The sequence below is a fragment of the Eptatretus burgeri genome, chromosome 13 (genome assembly GCF_056783735.1).
Source record: "Eptatretus burgeri isolate ZD-2024b chromosome 13, Ebu_testis_v1, whole genome shotgun sequence".
Taxonomy (NCBI): Eukaryota; Metazoa; Chordata; class Myxini; order Myxiniformes; family Myxinidae; genus Eptatretus; species Eptatretus burgeri.
Genome location: NC_140973.1, coordinates 63,275,833 through 63,291,226, shown reverse-complemented (window position 1 = coordinate 63,291,226; position 15,394 = coordinate 63,275,833). Strand labels below are relative to the sequence as shown.

The window sequence follows — 15,394 nt, the reverse complement described above, 5'->3', positions numbered from 1 at the left end:
TTTAGATTTAATTAGAATGTTAAATAATGAAAAAATAATAAAGTTAAGAAAAGGTAAGGCTCTTTTAGAAATTCAAAAGAAATTTTATTGGTTTCCTGTTGTAAAAAAAAATATTTTCGATGCAGGAATAACAAGAAATCCTGATGAATATATGTATAATATTCTATGGGGTGTAAACGATTCAAGCATAGTAAGGGATGAGGAAGGAGTTGAAGAAGAGAGGGAAGAGGAGGAAAATGAGAAGAGAGAGAAGGAGGAGAGGGAGAAGAAAGAGAAGGAGGAAAGAGAGAAGAGAGAGAAGGAGGAGAGGGAGAAGAAAGAGAAGGAGGAAAGAGAGAAGAGAGAGAAGGAGGAGAGGGAGAAGAAAGAGAAGGAGGAAAAAGAGAAGAGAGAGAGAGGGAGGAGAGGGAGGAAAGAGCGAGACAAAATAAATATCAAAATATGGAATCCAGTGAGATTCAAAAAGGATTGGTGGTATTACAGAAAATAACTCAACCCACCGAGGAGGAAAACAAAGAATTGACAAGTCTATTTGCAATATTTTCTTCAAGACTATTGACATCGTCAAGCTATTCATTTTAATTCAAGTTTTTTCTTAAATAAATGGAGGAGAGAGTGAAGGCATTTCTTAGGATTCTTTATGTTTTAAAAATTAAGATTCAAATGTGCATGTTGGAAACTAAAAAGGTTTTTGCACTCTGCAGGACTTTTTCACATAAATAAATGAGTTATTGTCTCAAATGTAAAAAGAAAACTAATACTAAAAATATTTCATATATTAAAAGTAAAAATAACAGGGTTATCCAAAAAGGTATATGTTCGGTGTGTGGTTCAAAAAAAAAATCAATTTATCTCCAAACACAAACTCGGAGGAGATATACAAAAGTTTTTATCAGGAAGTAAATTTACAACTACTGGAATACCAGGGGAATTACATCTTCCAGGGTATTCTTTCTGTGGTCCAGGCACAAACTTGGATAAAAGATTAGATGAGGCAGACAATCCTAAATCCTGGAGTCAGCCTATCAATAGAGTTGATGAAGTGTGCATGAGACACGATATTGATTATGGGAATACCACAACGTTGGAAGAAAAGCATGAAGCCGATAGAGAAATGTTGTATAATTTGTCTCTGATACAAAATCCAACCTTGAGAGAAAAAGTTGATCGGTTCATTGTGAAGAAGATGATCAGTGCTAAATTGAAACTTGGACTTGGAAATTCAAAAAACTTGTAAGCTCTAATGATGTCATTAAGACTGAAGAGCAATTAGCTGATGAATTACATAAACCAATATTCACAAAGTTTCAGAGAAGGAAAGTTTATTCCAAGGAAGTAGATTATATCTGGTCTGCTGATTTGATTGAACTCAATAATGATAAGGGGTACAAGTATGCTTTAACCGTTATTGATTTGAGGAGTAGATATGTGTGGGTGGAAGAAAAGGATTATGAAAAGGCTTTGATGAATATTGTTATTTCTTCTCAAGAGGAATTGAATGACGAAGAAGAAGGTTATTATTTTGAAGTTGATTTGAGGTACCCGAGTAATCTTCATAATAAGCATAAAGATCTTCCTTTTGCATGTGAGAAAGAAACCCCAAAGAAAGAATGGTTAAGTGATTATCATAAAAGTTTTAATATTAAAGGTAAATCAACAGAAAAGTTATTAACAACATTCTATGATAAAGAGGGATATGTTTTGCATCAGAGAAGCTTAAAACAGTTTTTGAGAGAAGGATTGAGAGTAGCTAAAATTCATAGAGTTTTAAAATTTAAACAAAGTCCTTGGGTGAAAAAGTATATTCAATTCAATACAGATATGAGAGCAAATACAAAAGTAAAATTTGAAGGGGACTTTTATAAATTAATGAATAATGCTGTATTTGGAAAGACTATGGAAAATGTTAGAAACAGGCAAAACATTAGATTCGCAACATCTTGGAAAGAAGCTTCGAGATTGATAAATAAACCCAGTTTTGATAGAGAAGAGGTTTTTTCAGAGAACTTTTCTGCAATTCATATGAAAAAGGAAAGTATTGTAATGGATAAACCAATTTATATTGGAACAGCAGTTCTTGATTTATCAAAGATATTGATGTATGATTATTTGTATAATGACTTAAAGAAAGAGTATGGTGAAAATGTTTCATTGTTGTATATGGACACTGATAGTTTTATCCTAGATATAAAAACTGATGATGTTTATGAAGATATGAAGAAAAATATTGGAGTATATGATACAAGTAATTTCAGCAAGAAGAGTGAGTTATTTTCCAAAAAGAATGAAAAGGTTATTGGTAAGTTTAAGGATGAGTTGGGTGGAAAAGTAGTGAGTGAGTTTATTGGATTGAGAGCAAAGGCATATGCTTATAAGTATGGTGATCAGATTGATAAGAGGTTAAAGGGAATAAAGAAATATGTAATAAAGAAATCAATAACTTTTAGAAATTATTATAATTGTTTGATGAATAAGAAAGAAGAATACAGGAAAATGAATACAATAAGAAGTTATAAACATAACATATATAGTGAAGAAGTAAATAAAAAGGCATTAGGAGCCTTTGATGATAAGAGATTTATTTTAGATAATGGAATAGATTGTGTTCCATATGGATATTGTATGATAGAGTGTATAAAATAGATTGCGTTTTAACGATGGGAAGATGGGTTAGGGTTTTTTAAGGGCTACCGCCGCGTTTTTTCACAATATATAAATGGTTAAACCAAGTATTAATCAAACTAAAGAGTGGAGAAAATCTCAGTCTTGGTATATAAATGGAAAACATAATGAATGTGAAAAATATCAAATAAGTCTTATTGAAAAAATAACTAAAACAAAGGTAAATAAAACAAAATAAGCGAATCAATTTAAAAAGTAGTACGTTAGAGGATGTAAAGAAAAAAATGAATATCCTTGAATGGACTGAAAACTTTGATGGTTATCAATTGAACAATGGAAAAACAATTTACTATAATCTCAAAATGATATGTGGCTCAGGAGGTGGTCAGATGAGATCATTAAGAGAAGTTTATCATTTCGTAATGGCACAAAAGGGGTATCTTAAAAAATATAAAGATTCAAATGTTTTGTTTGTCAATATTTTAGATGGGGATTATTGTGCAAAGAAAATTAAACTATTGAAGGAATTTGAGAATGAACAAATCTTTATAGGTTCAATGAGTGAGCTGATCAACCTCCAGGTTAAAGGGGAGACAAATAAATATACCTTGGGATAGCCTGGTTATATATATATACAAAGCCTGGTGTTGGCTTAGTGGTTAGGGTGGCGGCTTGGGATCCCAGTGTCCCGAGTTCGAATCCCGCTCAGCTGCTGAATTAACACCAGGGGGTTGACTCAGCCTGTCATCCTTCCGAGGTCGGCGAAATGAGTACCAGTATACTGGTCCCGGTGTATGCCCCGGTTAGAATAGGTGTACCATATCCCTGTGTTGTAAGAGGTGTCCAGGAAGGGCATCCGACCATAAAACATTGCCTCACAAAAAGCTAAACCCCTGCACAGCAGGGAAAAACAGATAAAAAGGGGGTTTATTTTTAGGGAAAAAAAAAAAGGGAATCGCTGAAAATCCCCCATTCATTTACATGGGGAAAAGTGAGCTAGAACCAGTATATTCACCCTACTCTGAATTTATGCCTGAGGATATTTGAATGACATCACTGTAAAACGTCCCATTAGTTTCAATCTTTTTTGAGGAGAAACCCAATAACTCTCTAAATGAATTATTCATTGTGAAATCAACCTTGCAGTTATTTTTTAAGTTTAATCGTGATTTTGAATATCTATAACAATATTCTTTGGTTCATCACCCTGTTCTTTCATAAGGCGAACAATTTCGGAAGATATTTGAGAAATCTCATATGCTCTGGGTGAAACTGTCATCGTTTTGTATCCACTTCCCGGATTATAACTGACCTTGTCATTTTTCTCAGTGATATTAAACAAGTTATTATAAGTTTCCATAGACAATAAAGATGCCTCATATTCTTTTGTTGCGTCAAGTTGAAGTGGGTATGGAAATGAACATGTGTGGTCGCTTGTTGTGAAATTAAAACTAAGGATTGTGCTTCTCTTATTTAACATGGGATAAAATGTCTTCGTATTGACATTTATTATTTTCATGTTCATCAACTGGTTTAAAATGGCTGATGCTTCATTAAAACAATTGCTATTTCCAGCCTTCTTACGACCTAACAGCAATTACAGTCCATTAACTAATTGTGATGGGTCATTTGGAAGAAAACCAACACCTGAACCAAGGCCACTTATAGCCTGAATCATGTGTTTCTCCTTCTCATTCTTCCTACTTTTACTAGATAGACTAACCCTACAATTAAGAGAGTACAGCAGATCAATATATACTCTGTCATCCTTATTTTTCATATCCAATGGTTTATCAAAATACTTTGATTCATCCCTCACAGTTGAACCTTGTTTTCCATCTTTTGTTCGAAGAAACATTAATCTCGGAGTTAGTTTAACAGGGGGTTGAGCAGAACTTAAGAACCTTAATTCATCATTAAATATCAATACCTTTTCTTGAACAAGATGAAATATTGCTGGTTGTTCTGTTGGAATGAGTCCTGCTTTGGTTTTTGAATCCACTGAATATTCATTGTTTTGAAGAGCCTTCACAATATAATCAGGGGGTTGATTAATCTCTTCCAGTTGTTGAAATAATCCACCATCAAATTCTAATAATCCTACATGCTCCAATTCTTCCTCCGTTATTTGACTGAAATCTTTTAACATTTGAAGTTTTTTTAGGAGTATATTCTAGTGTGGGAACTGTGGAAGCATCTATAATTTTTCCTTGGGAAGTTTTTAAAGTGGTTAAAAAAATTTCTCTTGTTTTCCTTCAAATGCTTCTTCACCTGTTAGTTTCTGCCTGCATTTCTTCTTTGTCTTCCTGTTGTTTTACAACTTTTGAAACCAACTCTTGATGCTCCTTAAATCTTCTTGCTCTTTCTTTTGCATCCATTTATTTATTGGAAAATATCATTAACTGAATTATAAAGGTCAACAGGGAAATTTTCCTTTCTTCATTATTAAAGTAGATGTGTTCAAATAAATCCTTTTCTTTAAATATTTCATCAAATTCTTTTTTAACATTCATACGAGTTGTAATTTCTTCTTCACTAATACTTGTATCTCTGCTTTTCATATGTTTGCATTGAGTTTCTTCATCAACATCAAAACCGAATGATAAAATCTGAACTCCATTACCACTCAGATGTTTAATCATTTGTCTCATTCCTTCTGGATTAGTTTCTAATATCCCAAGACCACCAGATTTTAGTTTCTTTAACTCACTCTTACAATTTGAATATTTTGTTGTACCAAGAGAAACCTCCTCAAATATTTGACCTTCATTCCTCAATCGCATATGATCCTCTACTAAAATATAGTAATAATCTTTACCTTCTACTTCTCCAGGTCTTATTGCTCTCGTTGTTGTTGATACAATATGAACTACATGGTGCTTTTTAAGCAAATTTACAATATTTTCATTTGTACTATTCAAGAACCTTGATTTATGAAAATTTTTTCCAGAAGCAGATTTACCCACAAGATTTATAATAATAGTTGCCATTTATATATGGAATTGTTTATAAAATAAAAAAAATATATCCCTTAATGTCTCATCTTGTTTCACAACAATATATTTATATTTTTCAGTCGTGTGCTTCATATAATCCCCAAATTCCTTTTTAATACATAATGTAGAACAATTCTCTCTCCAAAAATTGTTTATATCTGTTGAATTTAACTTGAATAAAATAAAAGTATTAGCATTGTTTCTTATTGAGCGACGAGGGAGTTGAAAGTTTGATTGACCAAGATAAATACAATTACAAGAAGAATGTCTCCCTCTTGTGTAGTAGCTATCCATTAACACATTCATCAAAGATAACGAGGTTCTTTTTTGATTTATTCAAATCTTGGGGAGAAGGTATATCATCCGTATTATCACTAAGAATACAAGTTATCGGCTTTGATTTCTTTTTATTGGGTAGTCTATCTCGTCGAAATTTTTTTTTGAAATTTGATCTTCCCTTATTATCAGTATTTCCATTGATATGTTTGTCTGTCTGTCTGTTCCTCTGTTCGGTCCAGTGCTCCATTAATACAATGATGATTTTGATGAAACTTGGTTGGTAGGTTCATACCATGACCTAGTTGTGTGCAAATGAGAACCATTGCTATGGACACCACCGTTGCCTAGCAACGGGACCTTGAAATTTATGAAAAATCATAAAAATATTTTTTCGAAAATCAAAAAAAAAAAAAAAATTTAATCGGGCCACAAGCAACTGTGGGCAGTACATTCAGCCATATTGTCAAAAATTTCCAGCCGGATTCCATGAAAACTGTTGGAGAAGATAGACTTTGAATGAACCCTGGTCGAAAACAATAAAAAAAGGAAGTTCGTTATATCTCAGAGACTATGAGTCAGATATACATGAAACTGGTATGGTAGGTTCATGGTATGTCCTAGTTATGTGTGAGAAAGAACCGTTGCTATGGACCCCTCCGTTGCCTAGCAACGGCCAAAAAAACCTCAAAATGTGGGGGTATTTTAACGAAAAAACAATCTGGAGCATTAACCCTTGAAGCTAGAATCATGAATTTTCTTGTGCTTCAACCCCAGGTCATTCCCCATCGAACGAGCCCATCGCGTCAGGTTGTATGGGGTAGGCTACTTCCCATGGCCGCCGACCGGCTTGTATCGCTGTGTATCACAAAATAGTTGTATTATGTCTTTAATGTTGTAATCATTTAGTTTGTTTTGAAGTTTATATAAACCGATTATATTGTTGCGGATTCGCGCCCGCCGGCGTGCGGACGGCCACGTAACTCGAATCGCGGCACGTCGCCCACCGGACGGACAATCCAGTCGTGACCCTCTCGGACTAACGCCGGGAACCAGTCACGGGTGGACCTTTCGGTCTCACCACGATCGTGCCAATCGGCCCCCGCGTGGGATAGGGTTGCTCGCCAAATTCGACCTACCTAAGTACCCACACGGAGGGTAGACTGGGCGATCGCACCTCGCCGCAGGTCGACTTCGGACACGGGCCACTTTAAGCGACCCATTCCGTACTATCGGGATAACCGAGCGGTGTTATTCGTCGGCCTCGACGGTTCGATTAATTATCGGGCGTTTTAGCCCACGACCAACCCTTTACGTGAAGCAAGATGGAGATTCAATGAAAGAAAAGACGAAGCGAAGCGGGAAAACAGTTCAACATAACTCACATTTATTTCGCGATGAACGGGAAGCACACATATACAATTACACCAAAAGCACATGTAAAAGGAGAAGAAACACAATATTACACAAAAAGCAAATATAAAAGAGAAACACAATGCAGAGCTATCCGACAACACTTATACAATTTTACTTCACAGACGGTGCCGACAACACAGATACCCAAAGCAAAAGAAAAAGAACCACCCTCCAGGATGAGGGGGGCCTGGGGCCGAGACCGTGTCGGGCCTACCCGTCTGATGATGAGACGCAGAGCGGCGGTGGCGCCTCAACTCCGCGGGCCTCGCGGACAGTGTCTGGTAGGGGGTGGGAAAGAGGCCCCCTTGTCGCACTATCTCAGCGCGGGGGGAAACAAGAGGGGGTTGTTGATGCTCGGGGGGGGAGGAGGATATCACCCTGTCGCGGGTCCCGCGACGAGCGTCTCCTCCTCGACCTCGGTCGCATTGCTGGCCTCTCCCTCTGCAGCTCCCGGCACCGACGCGAGCACCCCCTCGTCCGCCTTCGCCGCCGCCACCTCTCCACAGCTCCGTCTAATCGCCCTCTCCGTCTCCTCTCTTGGCTCGTCCCAACTCTTCACTCTTGACTTCTCCCCTCCGAACTCACAACTGCCAACTGAACTGAACTGACTGACGAACGCAGCCGTTTATATAAGCCCCGTGGCTTCGCTCCTTCACCTTTGACCCTCTGCCTCCGACCCTTCACCTCTCTAACTGGCTCCCCATTGGACCGAGGAAAAGTGGGCGTGAATGCTTTTTGATCCATGAATTTGCATATAGCGTCCTCACTCCAACGCCCTGGAGGCGGGGCCAATTCGCCCCAGCTCGCCGATAGGACGGAACAGAAGTGGGCGTGAGTCGTTTTTGATCCGTTTTTCTCGGAAAGTCTGTGATGTTTCTGAACACGCTGCTCGGTGCGCGCTCTACACGAGTCCAGTATCGGTGCCCACAAGTGGCGCGAGAATGGTGGGGATGCGATGGTGGCGAGTTGTGACGGTAAAGGTCGTGGCTGTTGTTGTGAAGCGGCGTTGTGGTTGGTGGTTGTTGTTGTGAAGCGGCGTTGTGGTTGGTGGTTGTTGAGACGTGGTTGGTGGTGGTAGTAATGGCGGCTGGTCCAAAATAAAGATAGTAAAAGAAAAACGGCTATCCTGAAGAGTCGCAGCCCGACTGAATGACATTTATTCCCTCGAAACAACGGGTTTGGGCCTAACTACACATATACTTACAGAGATATCTCACCTAAGGGACCTGAATGGTGGTTTCTGAATTTCGTCAACCACAACAATATCTTCTTTTTGAAGACCAGTATTAAAACCTTGTGAGAGTAGTGGATACTCAGTTTGAAAACTTGACTTTGTGAAAATTATTAAATGATCATAATCTAAAAAGTTGGGAGTAAGGAGCATCTTTAAAAGTAAGCAGGTTTTTTCACATCTGCTTGAATTAACTATGAGACCTCTTAATGAATTTGGAAGATTTTTATGGTTGTTAAATTTTATCTTATTTTCCCAAATGGGAAAAAATCATTCATTTATATATTTGGAAAACAGGTTATTTAATTTTTTATTGGCTTTTTTGGAAACTATATTTTATCCGAAGTTCGGGTTTAATTTCAAGATAATCCATTATTTTATTTATACAATATCTTGTGTTGATATTTCCCTGAAAATGACAGTTGTGAATAATATAAATCATCAATCCACGAAACATGGTCGTCATATTTTGTGCAGTCTTCTCTTGTAAAAAAAAAAAAAAGGTGTATTATCACCCTCATACTTTACATTAATTTCTCGAATCAATCTTGCAAAGTAATTCATTTTTGGTGTAAATCTCAAAGAATTATATTCCTTTTTATATTTTTTATTATCATTAATTAGAAGATAATCACAGAACATACATTGTTTATCCGCTTTTGACTGTGTTTAAACCCCGTCTTTCACACGCAGGACAATTCTCAAATTTGTCATGTGGAGAATTAGGAAATTCAAGAGGCTCAAAATCTAGTAAACTATTCATATTTATAAAGTAAAACTTTACTTCAAATAAAATTAATCTTCGGTATCATCTTCGGTACTTTCATTGGTGCTTTCACAATCATCCATAAAACTACTTTCATCACTATCGTTTGAACACAAACTCTCGGTATCATAACTGTCTTCTGTTCCAACAGAGTAATATCATCACTCTCATAATCTTCAAAATCTTCAGTTGAATAATGACTCATATTTAATTAGTAGAAAAAACATTACCATCACTATCTTTATACTTTTTTTCATTAACAGATTCAACTACTACATTTTTTATATTAAAGGTAATTTTAAAATGGTCCTTAACTCCTCATGAACGAAATGTCATTTCACCTGATATACAGTATTAACATCCTTTATTTCATCAGGATTTACATCTTTAGCGTTGTAAAAAAAACAGAAATTTCTCCTTGCATATTACAGATGGTCTTATCTTTTCTTTCGAAAGCTTCATCCACAAGGTTTTTCTTTTTTGATATTTTTTCTTGTTTCATTGCTTTTTCTAGTTTTGAATATATTGCCCGAAGGAGAGGAGAAACTTTTGTTGGAGCTACTTTAATTGATGCTCTTCCAGATATACTAAAAGCCCTTCCACTGAAGGAAATTGAAGAACTCATATATTCACCATAATTGTTTTATCCAATCGTTGTTATATTCATCTTTATTCAATTTTACATCCTCGACATATTTCTCAGTATCTTTTACAAATGAAGAAATTGATTGAAACTTGTCTTTTGTGTCTTGATACATTGTATTTATTAAGTGAAAAAAGTTGGAGGATAAAATGGTTTTAAGCACAAATTCACCTATATGTTAAACAGAATTTTCATCAAGAAAATTTTATTTTTAGCAAAGTTTTGTTTCTATATATATGGTGAATACAACGTACTGCGATGTTTGTAAACATGAATATAAATGTAATAAAAAACACCTTCAAACCAACAAACACACATTCAATATTTTCAGACAAATATCTCCACTTGACCAAGAAACAAAACATTGCGATAGATGTGTTAATGATATTCTTTTTAAAAATTATAATAAACACCTTCAATCATGCAAGCACAAGAACAATGAAGAAAGGGAAGGTGCCACTAAATTCTCCATTGAAAACACTGATTGGGCATTTAAAGGACAAATAAAAATAAGATTGTTTCGCTTTCAAGACCCTGGACCATCTTCAATCATTGAAGCTGTTGATATGGTTAAACAAGGTATTGAAACTATAATTAAAAACACATGAAGTGAAATGAAAACTTTTAAGTTTTATATGGGAGTAAAATTGAATATGGTAAGAGAAGGTGATGAAACTACTCCCGATATGGGGACAAACCCTCACTTTATCTCATCATTTCAAGATTTTGTAAGATGTGATGTTTACGATGAACTCCAGAGTCAATAACAAGATATTGATAACTGTAGTAGGTAGTGGATTTGCTATGACAAAAAAATAACCTTCTTCGTCTTCTTTCAGCTGCTCCCGTTCGGGGTCGCCACAGCGGATCATCCGTATGATCCGCGTAGTGATTTGGCACATGTTTTACGCTGGATGCCCTTCCTGACGCAACCCTGGTCGCCTCTTATGACACAGGGATATGGTACACCTATTTTAACCGGGGTATACACCGGCCCAGTACACTGGTACTCATTTCGCCGACCTCGGAAGGATGACAGGCTGAGTCAACTCCCTGGTGTATTAATTCAGTGGCCCAACGGGGCTTGAACTCAGGACCTTCTGGATCCCAAGCCGCTGCCCTAACCACTTCGCCAACACCAGGCTCAATGACAAAAAAAATAACCAACAGTCATTTAATATAAAAGGTAAATCTACAGAAAAACTACTTGCAACATTATATGATAAAGAAAGTTATGTTTTGCATCAAAGGAACTTGAGACAATATTTATCTGCTGGGTTGAGAGAGAGGAAAATTCATAGGATTTTGAAATTTAAACAGTCATTGGTTAAAGAAGTATATTGATTTTAATACAAAAAGGAGAACAGAAGCAAAAACAGATTTTGAGAAGGACTTTTATCAATGAATGAATAATGCTGTATTTGGAAAGACTATGGAAAATGTTAGGAATCGACAAAACACAAGACTTGCTACATCTTGGAAACAGGCTTCAAAGTTAATTAATAGACCAAGTTTTGAGCGAGCGGAGGTGTTTTCAGAGAACTTTTGTGCTTATCATTTGAAAAAAGGGAGTATTGAAATGGATAAACCTATTTATATAGGAACAACAATTCTTGACTTGTCTAAGTCGTTAAAGTATGACTATTGTTATAATAATTTCACATCAAAGTATAAGGATAATGTGTCATTGTTATATATGGATACAGATAGTTTTATATTAGAAATTAAGACAAGTGATGTATATGAGGATATGATTGATAATATTGATATATAAGATGCAAGTAATTACAAGTCAGGTGATGTGTTGTTTTCATCAAAGAATAAAAAGGTTATTGGTAAGTTTAAAGATGAATTGGGTGGGAACGTCATGAGTGAATTTATAGGATTGAGATCAAAGTCTTATGCTTTCACGTATATTGATAATAATAACATTGAAAGGTGTGATAAGAAGCTAAAGGGAATGAAGAAAAATATAATCAAGGAAACAATAAACTTCAAACATTATTAAAACTGTTTAACTTTAAAGAACGGAGTACAGAAAAATGAATACAATAAGAAGTTATAAACATCAATTATAGACAGAAGAGATAAATAAGAAACCATTAGGAGCTTTTGATGATAAAAGATATATTTTAGAGAATGGAATCAATAGTCTCCCTTATGGTTATAAGTAGGAGTGTTCAGATATTGGGTTGGGAATTTTAACAGGCTACCGTCATCTTTTTACTGATTTATAAATGATAGAACCAAGCAATAACCAAACCAAAGAGTGCTGATGTAATCAGCCTTGGTATTTAAATGGGAAACATAAAGAACTCGTAGTAATGCCCGGCGTTGCTTGGGCTAGCAATAAAGCCCGGTGTTGCCTGGGCTTTCTTGCAAATTTCCTGAATAGCTGTTTGCGGTTAGCGGTTAGGGTTAGGGTTAGGGTTAGCTGTTAGGGTTAGGGTTAGGGTTAGGGTTAGTGTTAGGGTAGCTAACCGTAACACTAACCCAAACTCTAACCCTAACAGCTTGGCGTAGCGGAGGTAAACAGCGCCCGGGGCAAAGTGGAAATTTGCGTCCCCCGTAGGCCTTAAACTTGAGTGGATTTGAATGGAAAATCCCATAAGGGATATCGATTTATCGATTTTTTTCGAATATCGGAAGTGTTATGGAAAAAATTTATAGCTAATGACCTAAGTTGGACCAAAAGCCATAATCATACCGAATTTGAATGGAATCCGTTGGAGTTTGTGAAAATGCATCAAAACGAATTTTGAGGGGCCTCTTAAGGAAGACAATAATATCATTAGTATATGTGCCAAATCTTGTTTCATTTCATGCAGTAACAAAAATCTGATGGTGGAACAAAGAAAGGGGCGTGCCGAAATATCAAATCAGTCTTATTGAAGAAATCACCGGGGTAAAAGTGGAAAAAACAAATAAGCGGATAAATTTAATTACAAATAAGTTAGAGGATGTAAAGAAAAAGAATTAATATCCTTGAATAGACTGAAAACTTTGATGGTTACCAATTGCACAATGGAAAAACAATTTACTACAATCTCAAAATAATATGTGGCTCAGGAGGTGGCCAAATAAGAGCATTAAGAGAAGTTTATCATTTCATTTCTGCTCAACAAAGACACTTAAACCATGAACCAAGTTCCAAGTTATTCTTTGTGAATATACTCGATGTTAATGAATGTTACAAGAAAATGAAATTATTCCCGAAAGTAGAACATGGACAAATATTTGTTGGTTCGCTCTTTGAGTGGAATGATAATATGAAAGGGAAGAAGTGCTTTCATCAATAAGTCTCAATCTTTCATAGTCTCAATTTTACATTTGCTTTTATGGGAGGGAAGGGGATGGGTGGGGAGAAAATCAGTCTCAATTTTACATTTGCTTATATGGGAGGGAAGGGGAGAGGTGGGGAGAAAATCAGTCTCCTATTTTGAACTTTTGGGGCTCGAGTCAGAAAGTTTTTCCCTTTTTCTCCATTTATCATCTACTGCTGGGAAGGCAATAGCAAACCACCTGGGCACTTCGTTTAACCAATCCTGGGAAGGCAATGGAAAACCACCTGGACACCAAGTTTTACCAATGCTCGGAAGGCAATAGCAAACCACCTGGGTACCTCATCTATCTATAATTCCAGCAGTGTGTGTGTGTGTGTGTGTGTGTGTGTGTGTGTGTGTGTGTGTGTGTGTGTGTGTGTGTGTGTGTGTGTGTGTGTGTATATCTGTGACCGCTGTTTCTCAACAACCACTGGTCCAATCTAATTGAAACTTGCCAGGTATATTGCTGGGGACCTGAGTATGTGCCTTTTCCAGGTTTGATATTAATCGGACAAGTGCTTCCCAAGTTATGGCCATTTATTTACCAACAATGACAAGACACGTTGCTGTGTAGGCGTGGCCGATGGGGAAAGGGCACCATTTAGTTACGGTGGCGTAGGAGTGGCAATGATCAATGGCAGCGAATGTCATGGCAAGCAAAGACAGGAACGTAAATTTGATTTTAATCAACTCTGTGTGTGTATCACAGCAGTTGTTACTTCAATGAAAGCGATAATTCGTGGAATGCATGTGAACATTCCGTACGGGCACGCACCACTTCCGGATAGTGATGACTTACTGTATTCTAATAATTTCTCGATTTCTTATGCGCATTTATAGATAAACACAATGCCCCAATCCAGTCGTCATTTACGAGAGCGAAGGAACGGCCTGTGTGGTTGTTTGAAAGTTTTATTTATTTTGGTTTGCACGTACAGGCACGCACGTATGGGCACGCACGTACGGGCACGCGACAGCGAAGGAACGGCCTGTGTGGTTGTTTCTGGCATGCGGTTTGAAAGTTTTTTTTTAATTTTTGCACCTATGGCCACGCACGTACGGGCACGTACTAATTTAACCAATGCTGGGAAGGCAATTACAAACCACCTGGACACCTCGTTTAACCAATGCTGCGAAGGCAATGGCAAACCACCTGGACACCAAGTTTATTCCTTCCCGAGAAACAGCTTCGGCAGCACCGACGTTCTCTGTGGAGTGTTTTACAGGTTTTTAAAGTATTTATCATTTCTCCTGAATTATATATTTTAAAAATAGAAAATGGCTGTGTTTTGCACAATTGCATCGGGTTATGATAAGCTTTTGAACCACCACCATTGTTTTAAGATCGTTCTTTCTTGTAAAAATCAGGATCTGCACAATGCTGCAGGGTTAAAAAAACAAAAGCAATTTTTTTTACGTTTTTCCCCATCACTTTCTTTGCTACTTTACATCATCCTCCGACCTAGAGGGCAAAATGGAAGAGAATCCTGATCTATAACTGGCATGTCTCAACACTCATGGAAGAGGAAAGACTTCATCCATGATGGTGTCTATTCATATCTATATCGGTGTCTGATTAATTTGTACAAACTGTAGATCGTTCAGAGGGCAGGCAGGATGGCGCAGAGGTATGCGCACTCCCCTATTTCAAGTCTGTGTTGGAATCCCAACCCAGCTATAAACTGTCATCCCAGTGTGTCACAGGCAGGGCGATTCATCATTGTATGTGCTGTTCTTCAAATGGACGTTAAACTGGGCGTCCCATCTGTCAGCATTAGTTGGTGGACGTTAAAGATCCTCCGATGTCCTTCATGAAGAGTTGGTGAGCTTTCGCTGGTACCCAGGCCAAATTACAAATTCCTGCCCTAACTACTGCTAGGAACGCAATGGCCAAGCATCCAGTATAACCCTCACCAAGAAACTGTTTTAGCAGCACCGATGCTCTGTGTAGAGTATGGCACATCAGAATCAAAGATCGTTCAGCTAATCCATGGAGAATTTGCTCCAGAGAGGTCGGTTCCCACATAAATAGTGAATGAAGCACTTTGGGGAAGGGGCTGTCTATACAACCATTTTGATACTTGGAAAATGTTCATTCATCTACACCTGAAATTCACGATT

The 15,394-nt window shown here is 37.0% G+C and overlaps 1 protein-coding gene across 1 annotated transcript in view; it reads left to right on the top strand.

Moving 5' to 3' along the window:
- LOC147014640 (uncharacterized) overlaps positions 1 to 15,394 on the top strand; it is a 55,009-nt gene that overhangs the window by 38,718 nt on the left and 897 nt on the right. The gene's annotated exons all lie outside the window — the stretch shown is intronic.